Raw genomic sequence first — 20,015 nt, 5'->3', positions numbered from 1 at the left:
TATCATTAGATGACACCATCAAGGGTTAAGCCGTTTTGTTCAAGATATTGGTTTAAATTACACAGCTGGTCACAACATCACCTACAACCACAATAACCACCTGAAAAACTTTATTTCATCTTAAAAAACAACTGTCCATGCGATCATGCTACTTACACATTTTTTCTTTCACGACAAGGAAATGCAGTGTTTAAACCACTGAATGCTTTGAATTTCCACAAAAAAAAAGAAAAAAGACATTTAGGAATGTTAAGAAATTCCTCCCGGACGCTGGACAGGTAGGCCATTTCCGGATTGTTTCGGACGTCTTGTAATCCTACCTCTGGGTTTTAGAAAAACTACTATATTGCAGGGAATTCCTAATAAATAAAGATGAAAATTAGTATTATTTTAGCCGGGCTGAGCGACTCAGACGGTTGAGGCGCTGGCCTTTTGACTCCAACTTGGCAGGTTCGACCCTGGCTCAGTTCGGTGGTATTTGAAGGTGCTCAAACACGTCAGCCTCGTGTAGGTAGATTTACTGGCATGTAAAAGAACTCTTGTGGGACAACATTCCGGCACTTCGGCGTCTCCGAAAATCGTCAAAAGTAGTTTGTGGGATGTAGAAACAATAACATTATTATTATTATTATTATTATTATTATTATTATTATTATTATTATTATTATTATTATTATTATTATTAGACTATCTGTTAAACGCGGAGGGAAATCTTCACGGGTCTTGTAACTGTAGGCTTGTATTCAGGAGATCGCGGGTACGAACTGAAGATGGTTTTCTGTGGTTACCCCGATTTTCACACCAGGCAAATCCTGGGACTGTACCTTAATCAGAGCCCAGTTCTGTATCCAATCCCATCATCGCCGAAAACGTATCAATGTTGATACAACGTTTAAGTTCTTAAAAAAGGTATCCGTCTCGGTCATCCAATAGCCTAGTAATAATATGTGCTGGTACTATTTTACAATATTTATTTTACAAGTAACAATTACTGTACAGTAATCTCGTTTTCCGTTGAACGTACTTTTTGTGCGCTGAATGGGATAATTTAATGCTCGTTTGCAGCTGAACACTATGAGAACTTCAAAATAAATATTGTAAGCTGTGACATTCACAAGGGACCTTCCTCGGTGATCTTCATGAGATCAAACGGGTTCACCTGACAGAGTCGCTCAAAAAGAGAAAACTGTTCTTGTATAAATTATTAGACATGTGGTTCGAAGTTTATATGATAACCAGAGTAAATTACATCAGCCAGAAACAAAGAGATATAGCTAGACGTAATTTAAGATCTACAAGGAATAACGAATTTAGTAAGGCATACTTCCTGTCTGATCCAGAGATAGTTTTCGAAAAAAAATTGGAAGCCTATTGTGGGGAGAAATAACTCATAATATACTACCAGAAGAAAAAAGCCTGCCTAACCGCCGTATGACAAGGGGAACGGTTAATGAAGTAAACACACTTTTTTTTGGAGAGTGGTGAGCCGCAGTACTTACCTGCGCTATGTTGTGTGGTCTAGCCGCCAGTGTGTTGTTTCCTCATACGGATGTCGTTCAACATGTATCCAACACTTGCACAACTAACACTGTCACTATTGCATTTAATACCAGATCTTCCCACCAACTGCCTGCTTTGGTCGACAAGCTGATTCTCACACTCACTTCCCCTCTCTTAAAAAAAACCGGTAACAGTCATTGGTCTGGAATCGCTGCTGGGGGGATGTGTAGTGCGGGGTGCGGGGTCCGGGGCTTACACAGACCTCCCGGGGCGTCATCTTAATGCCATCCGTTGACAACAGGTGGCCCCGCTGCGGGCGCAGGTGGCTGGCGCAAGGACTGCAATTACGGCGGCACATGGCCTCCTGTCTAAGATGTCCACAATATGTTACTACCTGTAGCAGGCCACGATATACACACACTTTGTCCGGTTCCTTGGCTAAATGGTCAGCGTCGTGGTTTTTGGTGCAGATCGTTCCAAGTTCGATTCCCGGCCCGATCGATGTTTTTAGCCGTGTTCAGTTAATTCTTCTGATTCTGACTGGGGGTTTGTGTTTGTTCTGATAGAATCGATTGAATCATTTATTCAGCATCAAACAACAAGTGCAATAGCCTTTGTCATAATACATTAATGTATACAGATAGTCTCCATATAGGCCTACTGTAAGCTAAACGAGCTTACTACAATAAAACCATATACACCTCATCTGCGTGCTGTCATTTCTTGATGGATAGAGTACTTTTGCATCCATCTCATGGTGCAGGCCAGAGCAAAATGTAGCTTCCACCCAAGTCCCAGCCTCATCCATGGCAGTGATAATATGAAAGCTGCTGGGGTATGGGTGGTGCTGAGTAATGACATTAGAGCACAACCAATGCCTCTGATTGTTATGAAAGGTGTTGCTCATAGGGTTAGTCGTGCTGCAATAGCACTTTCCGGTCCAGTGAGGAAAGCAATGGCAAACTACTCCACTCCTCATCTTGCCTAGTACGCCTCATTTTGGTGCTGCCATCGGTTTTTGTGGTTTTCTTATTACTGCATATTCTTTGGTGATGCTATTTGAGGATCCAACCAGCCTCTGGGCTGATGATCTAACAGACAGACATACACCCCATAATATCTTACATGCCAATGGATCACTTCTGTATTTTCCTACAATTCATACACCACGCATAACACTATCCTCCCCCACAATAACACGCAGTTACCTACACATGGCAGATGCCGCCCACCCTCATAGGAGGGTCTGCCTTACAAGGGCTGCACCCGGCTAGAAATAGCCACATGAAATTAATTAATTACTTCTGTATTGATATAAATTTATGCTCCGTAAAAACTACACAAGTCCGCCTCCGTGGTGTAGTGGTTAGTGTGATTAGCTGCCACCCCCGGAGGCCCGGGTTCGATTCCTGGCTCTGCCACAAAATTTGAAAAGTGGTACGAGGGCTGGAACGGGGTCCACTCAACCTCGGGAGGTCAGCTGAGTAAGGGGGATTCGATTCCCACCTCAGCCATCCTTGAAGTGGTTTTCCGTGGTTTCTCACTTCTCCTCCAGGCAAATGCCGGGAGGGTACCTAACTTAAGGCCACGGCCGCTTCTTTTCCTCTTCTTTGTCTATCCCTTCCGATCTTGCGATTCCCCTAGAAGGCCCTTGTTCAGCATAGCATCTGAGGCCGCCTGGGCGATGTACTGGTCTTCCTTCCCAGTTGTATCCTTCCGAAACAAAGTCTCACGCTCCAGGACACTGCCCTTGAGGCGGTAGAGGTGGGATCCCTCGCTGAGTCCGAGGGAAAACCAAACCTGGAGGGTAGACAGATTAAAGTAAACTCTTGTCCTCATCCCGAGGTGCCGCAGCTCTTTTCAAGCACACCCCCAATGAAGGTGAGCTGTATGTACCATTTCAACCACATACCAGCCCTCCTGCCATTCTTAAATTTCTGGTAGTGTCGGAAATCGAACCCGGCCCCCCGAGGACGGATTAAGAAAGAAAGAAAGAAAGAAAGAAAGAAAGACTACACAATTATACTCAAGTAAACTGACAGATATGCGAGTAACAACAAACTAATTACAACATTGTAAAAAAACAAAAATGTCCATCGTCGGTGCAGTGATGCTGCTGTCCATCCACGCAAGTCAGTCCATCTCGGCCTTGACTCCTGGTAATATCTGGCAGGGGACTCTCATTCAGTTCAATGCGCAATGGCCATTGAAATGAAATTTTTTTTTAAAAAAAATTGTTAAAGATATCGTCGATGAATCCAGTTCTACATAGCGCATTTAAATAACTAGATATGTATTATATTTAAGCAAATACAGTGGAAGACATTACCCCATCTGAATACACAGAAACCTAGAAATTAACATTCAAACTTAGTATAGACCGCTCCAGTCCTCTTCAATGCACTCGGCATTGCACTACCATGGATTTACTACAAAACGTACACCACGGCATACTGAGATGATAAGATGACCTGGTACCACAGGTATGTGTGGTGTTCCGAAATCCTGGCAAATCATTACTGGGCTTACTTTTCGTATATATAAATTGATTACTGTTAAGATAGACAGATCAATGAATAGTGGTTTACAGTGAGAGTAAGGGAGAACGCCGGCAATGGCGCGAATAGCTACCAACCACCGCAGAAACCACAGTTGCCATATATTACAACTTTGTTCATAACTGTTAGGTTTTACAGTCTGCCGAAATTAATTTTGAATAAATAAATGTATAAACTATCTGAAAAAACATCTTAATTATAATATAATTATTTTTCAGGTAAGGTAGGGTCTCATATTTCGTCTCCTTAGCAGATTTTGACTTGTAGAAATTCAGGAATATTTTGGACAAGGCTAGCGATTGGTATATATATTACTGAATATATTCTCCATTTACGAGCAAGTTACAATGAAACTGTTATAACGTAAAGTAGTCAATATTTGACATAAATACTACAGAAACTAAACTACCAAAAATGTGTTCGTAATTTCGTCCCCCACCAAATTTATGAAAAGTACAATTAGTTTCAATATATTTTTCCTTTATAACCTTACCAAAACTTTCCCTATAATGATTTACTTGAAGGTCATTTATGAAAAATGTTTTCTTGGTATCCTTTTTAACATAGCCTTTGAGCGTTGCTCGTGGGATGTTAAACGCTTTATTTTCACGTTTGTAACCCATTATCTTGTCCCTCACTGTCTTAACAGCCTTTATCAAAGCCTCCTTATGCCACTGTTTGTGTTTTCCCATATGAAAATAATAATAAACTTCATAAATAACAAATAAAATGAAGGGGGACGAAATTGCGAACATTCCCTGATTTATTATAATGGCCGCTACACCAACTCGTGCCAACCACCCCACTCTAGAGAATACATTCCAGGAACTACACCACATGACTGAAATGCAATCCAGCATTTCGTACACATACCCATGCTCACTCTAGGAATAACAGGCTCTTAATTTGAATGCTTCACTAACTCAGCTAAGCATGAAAAATGAATCCTCCTTGTACACAGAAACTAAGCGTGGTGCACACAACCAACTCTCACAACAAGAAAGTGGGATGAGGCTAGGCGTGTGCGCGCGGCTAAACATTAGGTACCAACCGTGCAAACTGCAAATTCCTAGGTGGGCAAAATTAGGTGCGGGGATGAAATTTGGTTCCCCTACCTTATAATCCTTTCTACCGTATGTTTCTTTTTCAGATGGTTTATAGATGTGTTTATTCGAAATTAGTTTTGCTAGACTGAAAAACCAATCAGTTAAAAATTAACGGGGTCGAAACTCAAAAGAGACGGCTTCATATAACGTGACATTTAAAAAAAAATGTTAGAACTGCCAAAGAGCGACGCTTTTACCTCCATGCCTATACTTTCTTTCTTAATCTGTTTATCCTCCAGGGTTGGTTTTTCCCTCGGACTCAGCGAGGGATCCTACCTCTTACCACCTCAAAGGCAGTGTCTTGGAACATGGGACATTGGATCGGTGATACAACTGGGGAGGATGACCAGTAGCTCGCCCAGGCTGCCTCACCTACTATGCTGAACAGCGGCCAGTGTTGGCAACTTATATTTTCAAGATCCGCTAAATACTACTAAAAAATCCGCTAAAATTCCGCCAAGAAATCCGATCTCAAATAATGAGCAATAAAGATGGGCAATAATAATAATAATAATAATAATAATAATAATAATAATAATAATAATAATAATAATAATAATAATAATAATAATAATAATAATAATAATAATAATAATAATAATAATAATAATAATAAATGTCTGCACTCACCGAGCTAAAACTTGTAGGCGTTTTAGTGCCAGGTGCAAACTAAGTGAATCCCCTACCTCAAGGGCCACACACAGAACAGGCCAGTTCATTAAAAGGTCTTCCTTCATAGCATAAATATAAATGCTACTCTCTCACAGTTTCATTATCTGTCGTCATTCGTCAACTAAGAGAAAAGTACCCTTTCCCCACGCATTACAAATTCATGATACCATGATCTCATAACATCAAATAACATGTTTTCCTAATGTGACTGCTAGCTCCTGATAAGAAATAGGAATAGCTTGGAGAAAGACTGGAGTACAAATTTTTTTAAAATTAAAATGGATAAAACGCTAAATTCCGCTGTAATAAATTTAGAATTCCGCCAAAAAATCCGCTGTCCGCTAAATGATATATTTCTCCGCCGACAGTCTTCTAATTCCGTTAAATTTAGCGGAAAATCCGCTAAGTTGGCAACACTGAGGAGCCTAGGTGGGGGATGGGAAGATTGGAAGGGATAGATAAGTAAAAAGGAAGGAAGTGGCCGTGGCCTTAAGTTAGGTACCATCCCGGCATTTGCCTGGAGGAGAAGTGGGAAACCACGGAAAACCACATCCACGATGCTTGAGGTGCGAATGGAACCCACCTCTACTCAGTTGACCACCCGAGGCTGGGTGGACCCCGTTCCAGCCCTCGTACCACTTTTCAAATTTTCGTGGCGGAGCGGGGAATTGAACCGGGCTTCCGGGGGTGGCAGCTAACCACACTAACCACTACACCACAGAGGCGGACTCGATTACAGTTACCTGAGAAATATTTCCCTCAATTACAAATTACTTTTTCAACAAGTAAAAGCAAAGCAAAGTCATCTTCGTATGTGCCGTGAACGCCCTGGGTGGGGTGGAAGTTAAAGGCTTCCACTGTCCGTAACCTTGGCACTTGGTGGGGTAGAGTGGTTAGCTCTACGCCCGGCCGCCTTTTCCCCCAGGAATTAACCTGGTACTCATGTTTGATGTAGGCTGAGTGAACCTCAGGACCATATGTACCTCCAGAAGTGGAAATCTTGTTTCTTAAATGTTTCGACTTCCTGACGGGGAATCGAACCCACGTCCTTCCGGGCGAACCGAGCATGCCTTTACCGGCAGCACGTTTTCAACAAGTAATCAGTAAATTTTACGATTACAATTACAAAATGCTATTTTTAAAGAAGCACTTGTTTTTTTTTGTTTTTTTTTTCTTTCAATGGGTCTAGTCTAGATGGTTACTGGGACGTAAATCCAATAACATTATTAAGTAATTTTAGTAATGTTTGTTTTGCCGCATCTGTGGAGTAGACACTTTTCCTTAAGCGGATATGAATAATAATAATATGTTTTTTTTTTTTGCTAGGGGCTTTACGTCGCGCCGACACAGATAGGTCTTATGGCGACGATGGGATAGGAAAGGCCTAGGAGTTGGAAGGAAGCGGCCGTGGCCTTAACTAAGGTACAGCCCCAGCATTTGCCTGGTGTGAAAATGGGAAACCACGGAAAACCATTTTCAGGGCTGCCGATAGTGGGATTCGAACCTACTATCTGCCGGATGCAAGCTCACAGCCGCGCTAATAATAATAATAATAATAATAATAATAATAATAATAATAATAATAATAATAATAAAATCATTTTGAGTGGATGATTTTTTAAATGGATGTTCTTATTATGTATTCGTAAAAATGTCCGCCTCTGTGGTGTAGTGGTTAGTTTGATTAACTCTCACCCGCGGAGGTCCGGCTCTGCCATGAAATTTGATTCGAAAAATGGTACGAGGGCTGCCGATGTAGAAATCCAAGAATAACGGCCGAGAGGATTCGTCGTGCTGACCACATGACACCTCATAATCTGCAGATCCTTGGGCTGAAGAGCGGTCGCGTGGTCGCGTGGTCGCGTGGTAGGCCATGGCCCTTTGGGGTTGTTGTGCCATGGGGTTTGGCTTGGTACGAGGGCTGGAAAGGGGTCCACACAGTCTCGGGAGGTCAATTGAGTACAGGGAGGTTCGATTCCCACCTTAGCCATCCTCGAAGTGGTTTTCAGTGGTTTCCCACTTCTCCTCCAGGCAAATGCCGGGATGGAACCTAACTTAAGGCCACAGCTACTTTTTTCCCTCTTCCTTGTCTGTTCAGCATAGCAGGTGAGGCCGCCTGGGCGAGGTACTGGTCATCCGACCCAAAGTCTCATGCTCTAGGATACTGCTCTTGAAGCGGTAGAGGTGGGACCCCTCGCTGAGTCCGAAGGAAAAGCCAACCCTTGGGAGTGAAAGGATTAAAAAGAAAGAAGTAGTATTTTTGTAAATAAATAAAATATTATAAGCACTTATCATCATCATCATCATCATCATCATCATCATCATCGTCAGTGAATTCTATCATTACATGATGTAGCCTCTTTAAGTCGCGAACTCAGGTAAGTCTTTAGCAGAACTCACCAGACGGAACAGTCTTGAGCAGTTCTCTGTCAGGTAGTACCAGCTATTCTCTTGATGTCTTTGTCCCATCTCTCTGGCGGTCTTCCTCTAGGCCTCTGATGATCTCTTGGACTCCATTCTAACATTAGCTTCGTCCATCTGTCATCTTCCCTTCGAGCAATATGTCCAGCCCATTGCCATTTTTAAAGTGGCTATTCTCTCAAGAATGCCATTAACTTTAGTGACTGATCTGATGGCATCTCCTCTCTTCTTATCTTTCCTTGTAAAACCCAGCATTGACGTTTCTATGTCTCTCTGCGCTGTCCTAAGTTTCCCTTTCGTAGATTCGTTCAGTGTCCAGATCTCACGGCCGTAAGTCAGCACGGGTAGAATGCACTGATTATCATTTTTTTTTTTATTTTTTTTTTCAGATTTACTGGTGTATTTGATCTGAAGACAGTTGAGTTTCTTCCATACGCCTGCCATCCTAACTTAATGCGTCGGAAAATTTCTGGTCTTATATTATCACCTTTCATATTCATCAACTGGCCCAAATAGATATATTCATTGACCTTCTCTAACGGCGTGTTGTTGATGTTCACATTTCTTGCTGTGACCCACTTGTTCGACATGACTTTTGTTTTGGAAAGGTTCATCTTCAAGCCGCCTGATTCACATTCCATGGCAAGATAAGTAACTAATGTCAGGAGTTCGTCATTGCCGTTTGCCAGTAATACAACGTCATCAGCAAATCTCAAGTTGTTAAGCTTTCTGCCATTGATCCTTATACTCTTTCCTCGCCATCTCCAAAACAGTTGAGAACAGCTTTGGAGAAACTGAATGTTTAACACCTCTTTCGATAGGGAATTCTGAAGTTGCTTCACCGACATCAACAAAGGCTGAAGAGGTCTTGTAGATGTTATTGAGAACTCTGATATAAGCCACTTCAATTCCCTGCTCATCTAAGGCTTGTAAGATAGCTGAATGGCTGATTGAATCAAATGCCTTTTCAAAATCGACAAAGGCTATGAACACAGGCATGTGGTATTCATTTGCTCTGTTTATCACTTCTCGCAGAGCCAGAATGTGGTCCATTGTGCTAAAGCTGCTGCGGAATCCTGCTTGTTCAACCGGCTGGGGTGAGTAAATGGTAGAGCTCATTCTGTATAATAAGATCATCATAAAATGTTTGTACAAAAAGGAGAGCAAGCTTATAGGGTGATAGTTTTGGATATTGTGAATACTTCCTTTTTTTATGCAGCAATACTATCTTTGCTTTGTTCCATGATGCTGGGATTGAAGCATTGTGTAAACAAAAAGTGAAGATTTTAGCCAAGTGGTTTACTGTTTCATCTCCTGTAAGTTTCAGAATATCAGCAGAGAGATCATCATTACCGGCAACAGTTCCTTCTACCATATCTGACTTCCGAAGGAAGCAGTGGCGGCTCGTGCTGAATAATGTTGGTGGTTCTGCTCTGTGACGCCCAGTCCATTGCAGTGAGTGTAATAGACAAATCTAAATTCGAATTGTATACAGGAAGTGTCAGCTGAGCTCGAGTGAATACGTCCTCCAATCCCGCGGAAACGCTTTTCTCCATGTCCTATCAGTGTAAATATAAATATAAATATAAATATAAATATAAATATAAATATAAATATAAATATAAATATAAATATAAATATAAATATAAATATAAATAACTGACTTGTACAAAAAAACAACAATTTCAATTTACAAAAAATTAAGCCCCCCTTCCGCTTATCGAAAATAAAGTTGACTTATCGACACATTCATATTTACAAAGGTTCCGAGACCTGCATACATCTTTGGCAGCCGGCTTTCTTAATGGAGGGGGAACATCATCTGATGGTACTAGCGTTTCTGTTTTCATTTTCATGACTACCTAACTCGGAAGAAATCACTACCATTACGGAGAAACATAGTCATAATTACTTGTAAGCCTAAGAAGTCGCTCATTCGCTTCGTACGAGAGAGAATGTTTTCGGTCGTTGGATAGAATTTTGCTGAAGTCCTGGTCATTTACACAAAATATAGAAAAATATGCGTACCCCAATCATAAGGTACGTTGTTTGAAGACTTAACATGGACAGTAAATTGATTTTGTGTTACTTAATCACAACTATCCTCTTTTATCACGCATTTATCTGTATTTAAACTTTTTGGGCTTTCTTTCCGCTGAACAGAAGCGTCACAACTCTACTGTAGTATGTGAGAATGTTGACATGTAAGAATTTTAAACCATATCAATATCCACACAGTTTTAAAAGTTCAAAAGTTCTCTATTTACACTGGTGAGTACAATGGAGGGAGCTTTTCCCAAACAGCTGAGATTTCAACAGGCTCACTCGCTGCAGCGATTCTCATACGGATGGTGGCGCTGTCAAGTGTATTATTTACTAACTCTATGGTCACGGGAACAGGCCAGACGTACTGCAAGGCGTGTAGTTCATACAGAACCTTATGGGCGAATCTTAGCCAACTACCGGAAGAAAGCTGTAGTTAAGTGTGCTCCTCTAATATTCTGTCGTTCACAGATCTAAACAGGGTTGCCAGATCACCAGCAGCTGTGTGGGTATCGATCTTTGGCTCGATATACACACTCAATATGAGGGATGGGATCGCTAATCGCTATATATTACTTTACTGTATATCTTTCATAGTGGTGGTTCTGCAGCTCTGCAGATCGTATTATGGAGCCGCGCCTGGAAGGAAGTATATCTGGAACTTTAGTTACACTTTTCAGGTCAGGTGCTATCAAAGTTTCCTTTGTTTTACTATACAGAATGCTATAAAAGTCTCTAATAAAATTCAAAATCTCCTCCTTTTCAGTAATTCGACCATTGTCTCCAGCAATTGCTATTATGTATTTTTTTTTTTACCAATTGTGAACTTACGTTTAGCTGCCTTTAAACTTGTCTTGTTCTCTACACTTGTTCTTAAGGTTTCTTCATTGAATTTCTGTATATCAGCTTTCATTTCTCTTCTCTTGCATAGCTCAGAATATTCAATTGTGTCTCGATCAGTTCGAATTTTCATTTCTCTTCTCCTCTGTAGCAGGTCTTTGGTTTCGTCACTGAATGTATTTGCTTGGTCGTTATTCTTACATAAGCCACCTACTTCTTGTGCACTTACAACTAACATTTCTGCGAGGTACTCTTCCTTTGTTACCTGAAACTTTCTTTGGATGATTTTTTGAATTCGTCTTTGTTTTCTTCTAAACTTTTGAGATTGATTACGTTTCTCTTCCTTTTAAGAGTTGTTTCTTTCATCTCGTACATTAATTTCAATTCTTGCTCTTACAAGTCGGTGATCACTGTCAGTATTGAATTTGTTTAAAACCTAGATGTCTTTCACAATATGAGACACATAAGCACTATACCAAATTAAATACGAACTACTATGCATAACTATAACCGAAATAAAAATGTAGTGGATTGGTCGTCATGACTGACGGGTGACGTTCCTCGTTTACTTTTTGTAAAGGTGCCAACATGAAATACAACTGTCAAGTGCAATCTTATGCTGGTCGCCCTAAAGTCGTTTCAGTTTTAATAACCCGACAATCCGCCACTACATCGGAGGAAGGAATGAAGAACGGAGGTATCAGAAAAGATAGAGAAAGGCCATGAAGGGCGTGGCAATGAAAATCTCCCCAGGCCTCACGAATTTATGCTGTCGAGATCGGAAGAGAACAAGGGTTGACCAAAGTAGGTCAGATAGAAGCGTGATCGCCGAATGCCATTGTCTCTGGCTTCCAACAAGGGCGACTGCGGTTTGAAATTGGATCAAAGAATGTGAGATTTTTAAAATGTGAAGTCACGTCCCTGCGGTTCAGATTCCATGTCAAATGTGAGGTCCCATGTCTGTGGACACGATATCAATATTAATGTAAAATAAGCTTGCTTTTCGGAGTTCAGGTAGGACAATTGAAAATGAGGAGACACAAAAATGTGGAAGCAATGACAGACTCAGTTAGGGGATCCTTGGTCTCTAACCACACTCTCAAGTCGAGAGCTCCTTGGGAGATTGTTCCTTTCAGTAACCTCTTATGGCAGGTAGCGGATACCTTGGATGTATTCGACTGTGCCATGGTCAGGACGATTTCATTAAGTCGCATTTGCATCTCTCCCGGAAGCTCCAGATTTGATTTCCGCCTCAAGCGGAGTTTTTATTATTAGTCATGTATTTTAATTTTTCCTGTGTGTTAAAAGTTTTACGAACCCTTTCAAGTATTCGATGACGGTGGAGGAAGGGACAAGGCCGTACCTAGGGAGGACGTTAGGAGAAATCAAACCCCCTCCGAAAAAAAAGTGATCTTGACAAATTTAAACAGCATATACAAGTTTTGAAATAGCTTACAATAAATTAGAAATATTATAAAAATAAGCATTTGAAAAATAAACTAGTGAATTTAACCTATAAAATCTGTGCCGTCTTTAAATGTTTCTCTATGAATATAGTTAACAAATTTACTGAAAACTTAAATGGAAATTTTAATTTTGGTGAGATATACGGGTTTTTTAATGTTCATAATACAATTTTCGCTAAAAAAAATCGATTTCAATAAATATACAGAAATATGTTCATGCTATCGAACCGCTAGAAGATTTTAAAAAATAAACCTCTAAATATTCCAATATTTAAAAAAATCTTTGTGTCGCACTGCACGCACGTGTTCTGCCCGCCAGACCGCTATGAATTTACCTTTCTACTTCACCCGTTGAGTTGTAAAAGGTACTGTTCTAAAACTCGAATTTTCGCTCTGTAAAACCTGTTCGAAAGTAAAATATATTTGTTACTACAGCTTTTGTTTTCGTAAGCCCCCAAAATCCTAACCCCCTTCGAAAATATCCTGTGTACGGCCTTGGAAAGGGATAACAGCATTTAAGGCTGCCGACGATGGGATATGAACAGACGATCTCCCGAATGCAACTTCAAAAGTAGTCAGATGCAGAGGAAGTAAAAACCAAACCATATCTTCAACTGATGACAGAAGGATTAATATTACTGTATTCATTAAAACTTGATAAACATCATGATTTAATGGAAGCCCAAAGCTCAAATACTGCCGATAGTGGAGATTTTTTTTTTGCTTTACGTCGCACCGACACAAATAGGTCTTATGGCAACGATGGGAGAGGAAAGGACTAGGAATGGGAAGGAAGCGACCGTGGCCTTAATTAGGGTGCAGCTCCAGCATTTTTCTGGTGTGAAAATGAGAAACCACGGAAAACCATCTTCAGGGCTGCCGACAGTGGATGCGAGCTCACAGTGCGCGCCCCTAACCGCACGGCCAACTCGCCCGGTGACAGTGGAGTTCGAACCCACTATCTGCCGTATGCAAGCTGACAGCTTCGTGACCCGAACCACGCAGTCACTGGCACGGTAACACGAAATCTGTCCCACACAGCAACAATCAACACATCTGTGCCTTGCGAAGAAACATGTAAATCGCTCAAATGGTTTGTAACGTCGGCTAAAAGGATAACGTTAGCAGCAACGCAGCATGTGGGTTCTTCAACAAGACGTTGAGGAAAAGTCGACTTTGTACCCACCAAAGTCACCATTTTCTCATTCATAGTCGAGACTTTTCGGAAAGTAGACTTTGGCCGAGACTTTACTTCAAAATCGCCAATGGCCCGTACTTTGAATTCACAAAGTCGACTGTAGAGAATAATACAAATACAATGGCGGACATTCTAAACATAATCCAGTTTGTGGAAGATTATGACTAAAGATGAGAATTATAGGCACTAAAAACAGTTAAAATAGGTAGGAGAGCCGCCCTCCCAACTCAGTTCTCCATCGCCGGGGGAACCATGAGTCGTCGAGTTATACGAAATGCGCAAAACACAACTGAGTTCTACAAGGATAGCGAATTCAAATTAGGTACCGGTACAGATCCGATAAACGAACTCTATTGGACATTTTCGCGATGTTCGAAGATGTACTAATAATGGAAAATCAAATAGGATTACCCATTCCTCCTATACGATATTATTATGCCACGGATAAATATGAATTTCTAAACATTATTTATTGTACCGGTAAAACTTTTACAGGTAACTGATTGAGGTTATGTTAAATGAATAAGCGCAATGCTTTAGTTATAGGCCTATTTGTGTGTGTGTGTGTGTGTGTGTGTGTGTGTGTGTGTGTGTGTGTGTGTGTGTATGAAACCACTTCATCCGAAGTGAAGTTTTGTCCGATAACTTCATGTGATGTTGAGAGATCTTTCTCTCACTACAAAAACATTTTGCATGACAGAGAACAAGATTGTTACCGGAAAACATTGAGAAGTTGCTTGTTATAAATTCCTTTTATATTAATTCAGTGTGTTATTAAATTATAGGCCTAAGTAATTTATCATGCCTATTTTGTTGTCTATTTTACACGTTGGTGCCTAATTACATGCCTATTTTGGCTGTTTTAAGAGCCTATATGCCTACCTATTTTTAACTGTTTTTAATGCCTATATTTCTCATCTTAGTCATAATCAGCAATAATTACATTTTCTGTGAGGTGAAAACAGTGTCAGTAAACTTTTGGCGGCAAATGCGGATTGCATGGTAGTGGGAGAAATTTTTATAAAAACACGCCGCGCCATTTGCAATTCCCGCATTGTGTCCAGTGAATGTGAGGCGACCGCACGTCGTTCGGACTAACATTGTAAATTTGACAAGGGAAGGTAGTTTTGGCCAAAGGTGGCTATATAACGTCATCTCCAGGTGGAGATAGATTAGAAGGCAAATTAACGGTACTCCGAAATGTGGAGCCGTCATGTAGATTCACATTCAGGCAAGAGACGGTTATTATAATGCCGAAATTCTGCAGTTGAATTAGAAAATATCATTGTTTTATTTTATTGCATGTGCGGATCGGTGATTTGACGAACGTGTTCGGTTCGCGAGGAAGAGAACGTGTGAAGGGCATTTTTTTTATGTGTCGTTATTTTCAGGTGAATGATATAAATTAAAATAAATATTTTTAGCCAGAATAGGAATCCTGATGAAATGAAGAGTATATTTTCTAAAGCCACTATTTGTCGAGATGGCTAGATAAGAAATTGAGAGAGGCTGGTGAGCCTGTTATGATGCAAGGCCACGTACAACTTCCAGGTATGTAAACTACCTTTTGTAAAAATGCATTTGTTTATTTCATTAAGTCACCATTTATTTGTGTGTCTGTGACGCTTTTTGGTCACCCTTTTTATTTCGTGAAAATGTCAGAGGAATACGACGAAAGGTCATTTTAAGTTTCTTGGATAATCGGGAGAGCTGCGAAACTAGCGTGTGAAATGCACAGTAGTAGATTTGATGGCTGTAAAACGAATGTAATGTCTAGAGCGAAGTATCATTTCCATACGTCTATTTCCTATATTGGTTGTTTGCCAAAGTTAAGATATTAATTTATCACGAAATCCTGTTCAGTGTAAAGATGAAATTCCTGTAAGTGTAATCCGTGGTTTACCATTTAGATCGAGTGCGTGGTAATGATGGAATGTCAGCTGTTGCGGAAGGCACATCGGCATAAGTTCGGTGCTGTATATTTGTCAGTAGAAGGCACGAGGCGAAACTGTGATTTGTGGAAGGGAAGTATTATTCCAAAGGTCTGTTAAAATTTGTGTAGAATTGATGAGAGGAAAATAACGGTAATATTTTTGTAAGTCAAGTTGTAAGTTTCGGTTTTGGAAATATTGTGTTGTCAAATTCAGATATGGGGAGATGGTTAGTTTGTCACAGATTGTTCCATGTAACAACACAGTGGATCACGTAAAAGAAATATTCCATATTATTGTTGTGTAGAGAATTTGTGGTAGCAAGTGGTTCAAGTCTTGTAGAGGTAGGAAGAATTGTGAATCAGGTTGTTGAAATCCTATAGTGTTGAAGAGATTTTTGTGCCAGGATTTCCACTGTACGGAATCCGAGGATTTAGTTTTGAGTCTTAGTTAGGATCCCACGTGAAACCGTAGGACCATGATAGATAAGAATATTTCAAGTGACGTTTTAAATTAAATCTCTTCGCATATTCTGTGTTGATTAAGAATTGTATTTCACGCGAGTTGTCAGCGAGGCGAGGTTTTCAGTTGATACAGTTCAAGATAACGTGTTTTTTAAGAGATAGCGAGGAGGGGTCTTCTTTACAAGGAATAAGCCACCAGTTCTCGGCCAGCGAGGCAGTTCATTGTCAGAAAGAAATTTTAACAGAGATTTTGTCATTCATAATAAATGTTTGGAATTAGATTTCATTATTAAAGAAGAGAATCGTTTAGTAGAGAACTTGAGATTCATTATCGGGGCGACGGAAATGACATGATGTTGTGTTATGTTGTGAATAACCATTTTCAGGGGTGTCAAATTTGAGAATCTGTAGTGATGTTACTTCGTGTTGTTGAGGGTTGTCCTAAGTCTTGCGACATTTTTTTAAAATTTGAATGTCACGATAGCTTGTTAATCCATAGAGTTCGTGATGAATGATTGTGTTGTTGTTCTTGGTTTCCAAGGCACAAATGTAGGTTTATGTGGTATGAGGTCATGCTTGTGGAGCACATGGGGTGCAGTAGTCCATCCACCTTAGATTTGGGTGAGGTGCATTACGACACTTGAGTCTCATCGGCCTGAAATCATATCGAAGGAGATCCCGGAATTAGTCCAAGCGATAACCGTAGGCGTTATAAGCGATTTGACATGGGTTGTTTTATTTTGCGTTGTGTGTAAATTTATGCAGATTATAGGATTTAAGATTAGGATTATCCAAGCTAGTTTCTTAATAATTATTAGATTTATATTGTAAACTTGTTGAGTGACGTCATGAAATAAATAAATGGTACCGGTAGTTACGACAATGTATTTCGCATTCCAGCTGCGGAACAAGACAACTATGAGCATAAACAAATAAATAATACTAAATATGTCTTCAAAGGAATGTTTCTGGTAAACATGTCCAAATGATAACGCAAACTTAATTGAAACAGGGAGTTTAAAGAAACTACTTCGTTCGGGATAGATATATTTGTTGTTAATTAGGATTATGAAATTACTTCATTTATTAATTTATTAAATTCAGTGGAACCGTATTTTGAGAATTAGCTTAAAACCAAGTGACTAACTTGAAAGTGTATTCTGGTAATCTTAGTTTTATTTGCTGGGAAATTTCAACTTATTAACGTGATGATTAAGGGGACATGTCCGATGGCAAAGGACTTTACTACCACAAGTATTGTGAGCGTTTGTTGTTGTTGTTGTTGTTATTTTGATTTTGATTTGTTGAGCATCAGATGCGCTGAGGATTTATTAATGTGGAATCCTTGGTCATCAACTACTTTAACTTAAATGTGTTCAGCCTTCTGCTTAGAAGTTTGGATGGCCATGGAGTCATCAAACTCAGTGACTTAGATTAGGGCCATCTGCCATTATAAAATAATTTTCTTGCGGTCATCATCCACAATTACTTTAACTTAAATCACAAAGTTAGATGTCGGTCCATGACATAGTTTCAGGTCACATCGATTCAATTAAGAGTCGATACGGTACAACCACTGTGTGGCACATACCGATTGGACTGTCTTAATTATACCAAGAGTCCAGAGCTCATGCAATTGAGTCAAGGTCTCCAAAGCCAGCGTTGTTATTACTTTTTCTAAACGAACAGGATTGAGCTCGTTGATCATGCTGTTGTGAAATGTCATTTCTTCGATTTCGTTTCCAACGGTAAATAATCAGATCGAATCCTCTCATTGTAGACATTAGTTTAAAATGACTGAAACACGCCTCTTAACTAAGCAAGTGACGAAGAACCCGTCAACGACTCAAGAGAAAGATCTCATGCCGATTTGCTGATAGGTAAGGAAGGTAGGTATCCTTCGAAGGGCCTTAAAGGGTTCAGTACATACATACATACATACATACATACATACATACATACATACATACATACATACATTTCTGCATTTCTAATCTGCACTTTCTTCTTAATATTTTTGTTTCCCTGTTATAATATCACTAGCTGATGTACCCAAGCTTCACTACGGAATTCTACATTGTATACAGAATTCTAGCTTAAGCAGCGTACACGCTGTGAGTTAGACTGTATTAAATTGCATAGCTCTTAACGTTTTCCCAGAAACGCGACGAGAAAGTCACTATACGTCTTTTCTCATGTGAAGACTGAGTTAGGGAATTTTCATTGTAATGACAGACCCTTTTACCTGATATCCGTCACAAACAAGTTGGGGAGTTTTCATTATGATGGTAGGCCCACTTGCCTACTGCCAGTCACAATCGAATTGGGCAGTTTTCATTATAATGGCAGACATTCACTCTCCACCTCTCATTTTACATCCTCAGAAAGCCTGGCGTTGTGGTTTTCCCAACTGAAATCAACATAGGTCCTTACAACGACATCAGTAGTAATGTCGCGATTGAAAGCAATGCTATCATATCACATACCGCACATTTTCTCACTTTTAACGAATAGTACTACGCTGCCAATCTAACAGTCCAAAGTCAGAGTTGAAATGACTAGGCCTCAGTACTCCAGTGCCATTATTCCGTTAAGTATGCACACTGCTCGTTCTAATCAGCACCTCAGAGTAGGGATCAAATATTTGGAATACTATGATGATCCAGTGTGTTACGTACCAGTAGTATCAGAAAATTTATGAACCAGAAGAATGGCATGCTAAAGAAGAAAGTTGTGTAACTACCCAGCTACTTCCCGTCAGTATTCAGGCAGCCTGTTATACTCGGTACGCAGCAGTAATCTCATCTATCGGAGATAAGTGGCAGCAGAAGAGACAAGGCATATCACAGCAAACAATGGTCACTGTAATGTTATTGTTGATTAATGTTATGAGCTTTCGAAATTGTAGGCTTTCACATGTATTTTTTTCCAACTCTGTGATATTAGGGCATCTCATGTAAAGGAAGTCCTCCTTTCTTTCATGACCCCTTCTTGTCTTATTCTTCAAGCGATCGTTCCTTTACGATTTTTTCTCATTTTTATAATCATCTTCACCATTGTCCTTATCGATATGGACCGATGAACATGCGTTTTTACATCTTAAGGAAATCATGACAAAATCCCTCACCAGTTAACACGACTGAACAGTATATCCATGTATGCTCGGCTTTGATATGGACTAAGCAACAAAAGTCTAAATTAATCTAAATTCATGAATTCTCTTATCATAGTCGTCGTCCTGTGTGTGAGGGCGGTAGAATATCACCTACGGTATCCCCTGTCTGTCGAAAGAGGCGACTAAAAAAGGGCCCCAGGGGCTCTGAACTTGGGAGCGTGGATTAGCGACCACTAGGCCCTTAGCTGACCCCTGCCATTGCTTTCACTTATCTGTCCCAGGCTCTTTACTTTCATATATACTATTCAACCTCCCATGGTCAACTCTTGTTCTTTCTTGACCCCGACAGCATTACATATGGAGGCCCAGGGAGTCTTCCATTTTCACGCCCTTTGTGGCCCTCGTCTTTCTTAGGGCGATACCTTCATTTCTCGAAGTGTCGGACCCCTTCCATTGTTACTCTCTGATTAGTATTATATAGAGGATGGTTGCCTTGCTGTACTTTCTCTTTAAACAACAATCACCACCACCACAGATAAAACTGAATAAGACATAAAAGATCGGAAATTGTATTTATAACGTTTGTTATGTAGGCCCTAGTACTTTTCGATAGGGCCAATAACATGGGTATTTATAAATTACATTTTAGGCACCTTCCCCTAAACTACCATTTCATCCAGAATGAATAAAATTTATTTACA

At 40.1% G+C, this 20,015-nt stretch overlaps 1 protein-coding gene across 1 annotated transcript in view; it reads right to left on the bottom strand.

Moving 5' to 3' along the window:
* LOC136867009 (zinc finger protein GLIS2) overlaps positions 1 to 1,623 on the bottom strand; it is a 105,696-nt gene extending 104,073 nt beyond the window's left edge. The window contains exon 1 of the mRNA XM_068226995.1: positions 1,500 to 1,623. The gene's annotated coding sequence lies outside the window, so the exon portion shown is untranslated. The remainder of the gene's footprint in view (positions 1 to 1,499) is intronic.
* Between the last annotated feature and the right edge of the window lie 18,392 nt (positions 1,624 to 20,015).

This window comes from Anabrus simplex, chromosome 3, assembly GCF_040414725.1.
Source record: "Anabrus simplex isolate iqAnaSimp1 chromosome 3, ASM4041472v1, whole genome shotgun sequence".
Lineage (NCBI taxonomy): Eukaryota > Metazoa > Arthropoda > Insecta > Orthoptera > Tettigoniidae > Anabrus > Anabrus simplex.
This window is presented reverse-complemented; position numbering and strand designations above follow the sequence as displayed.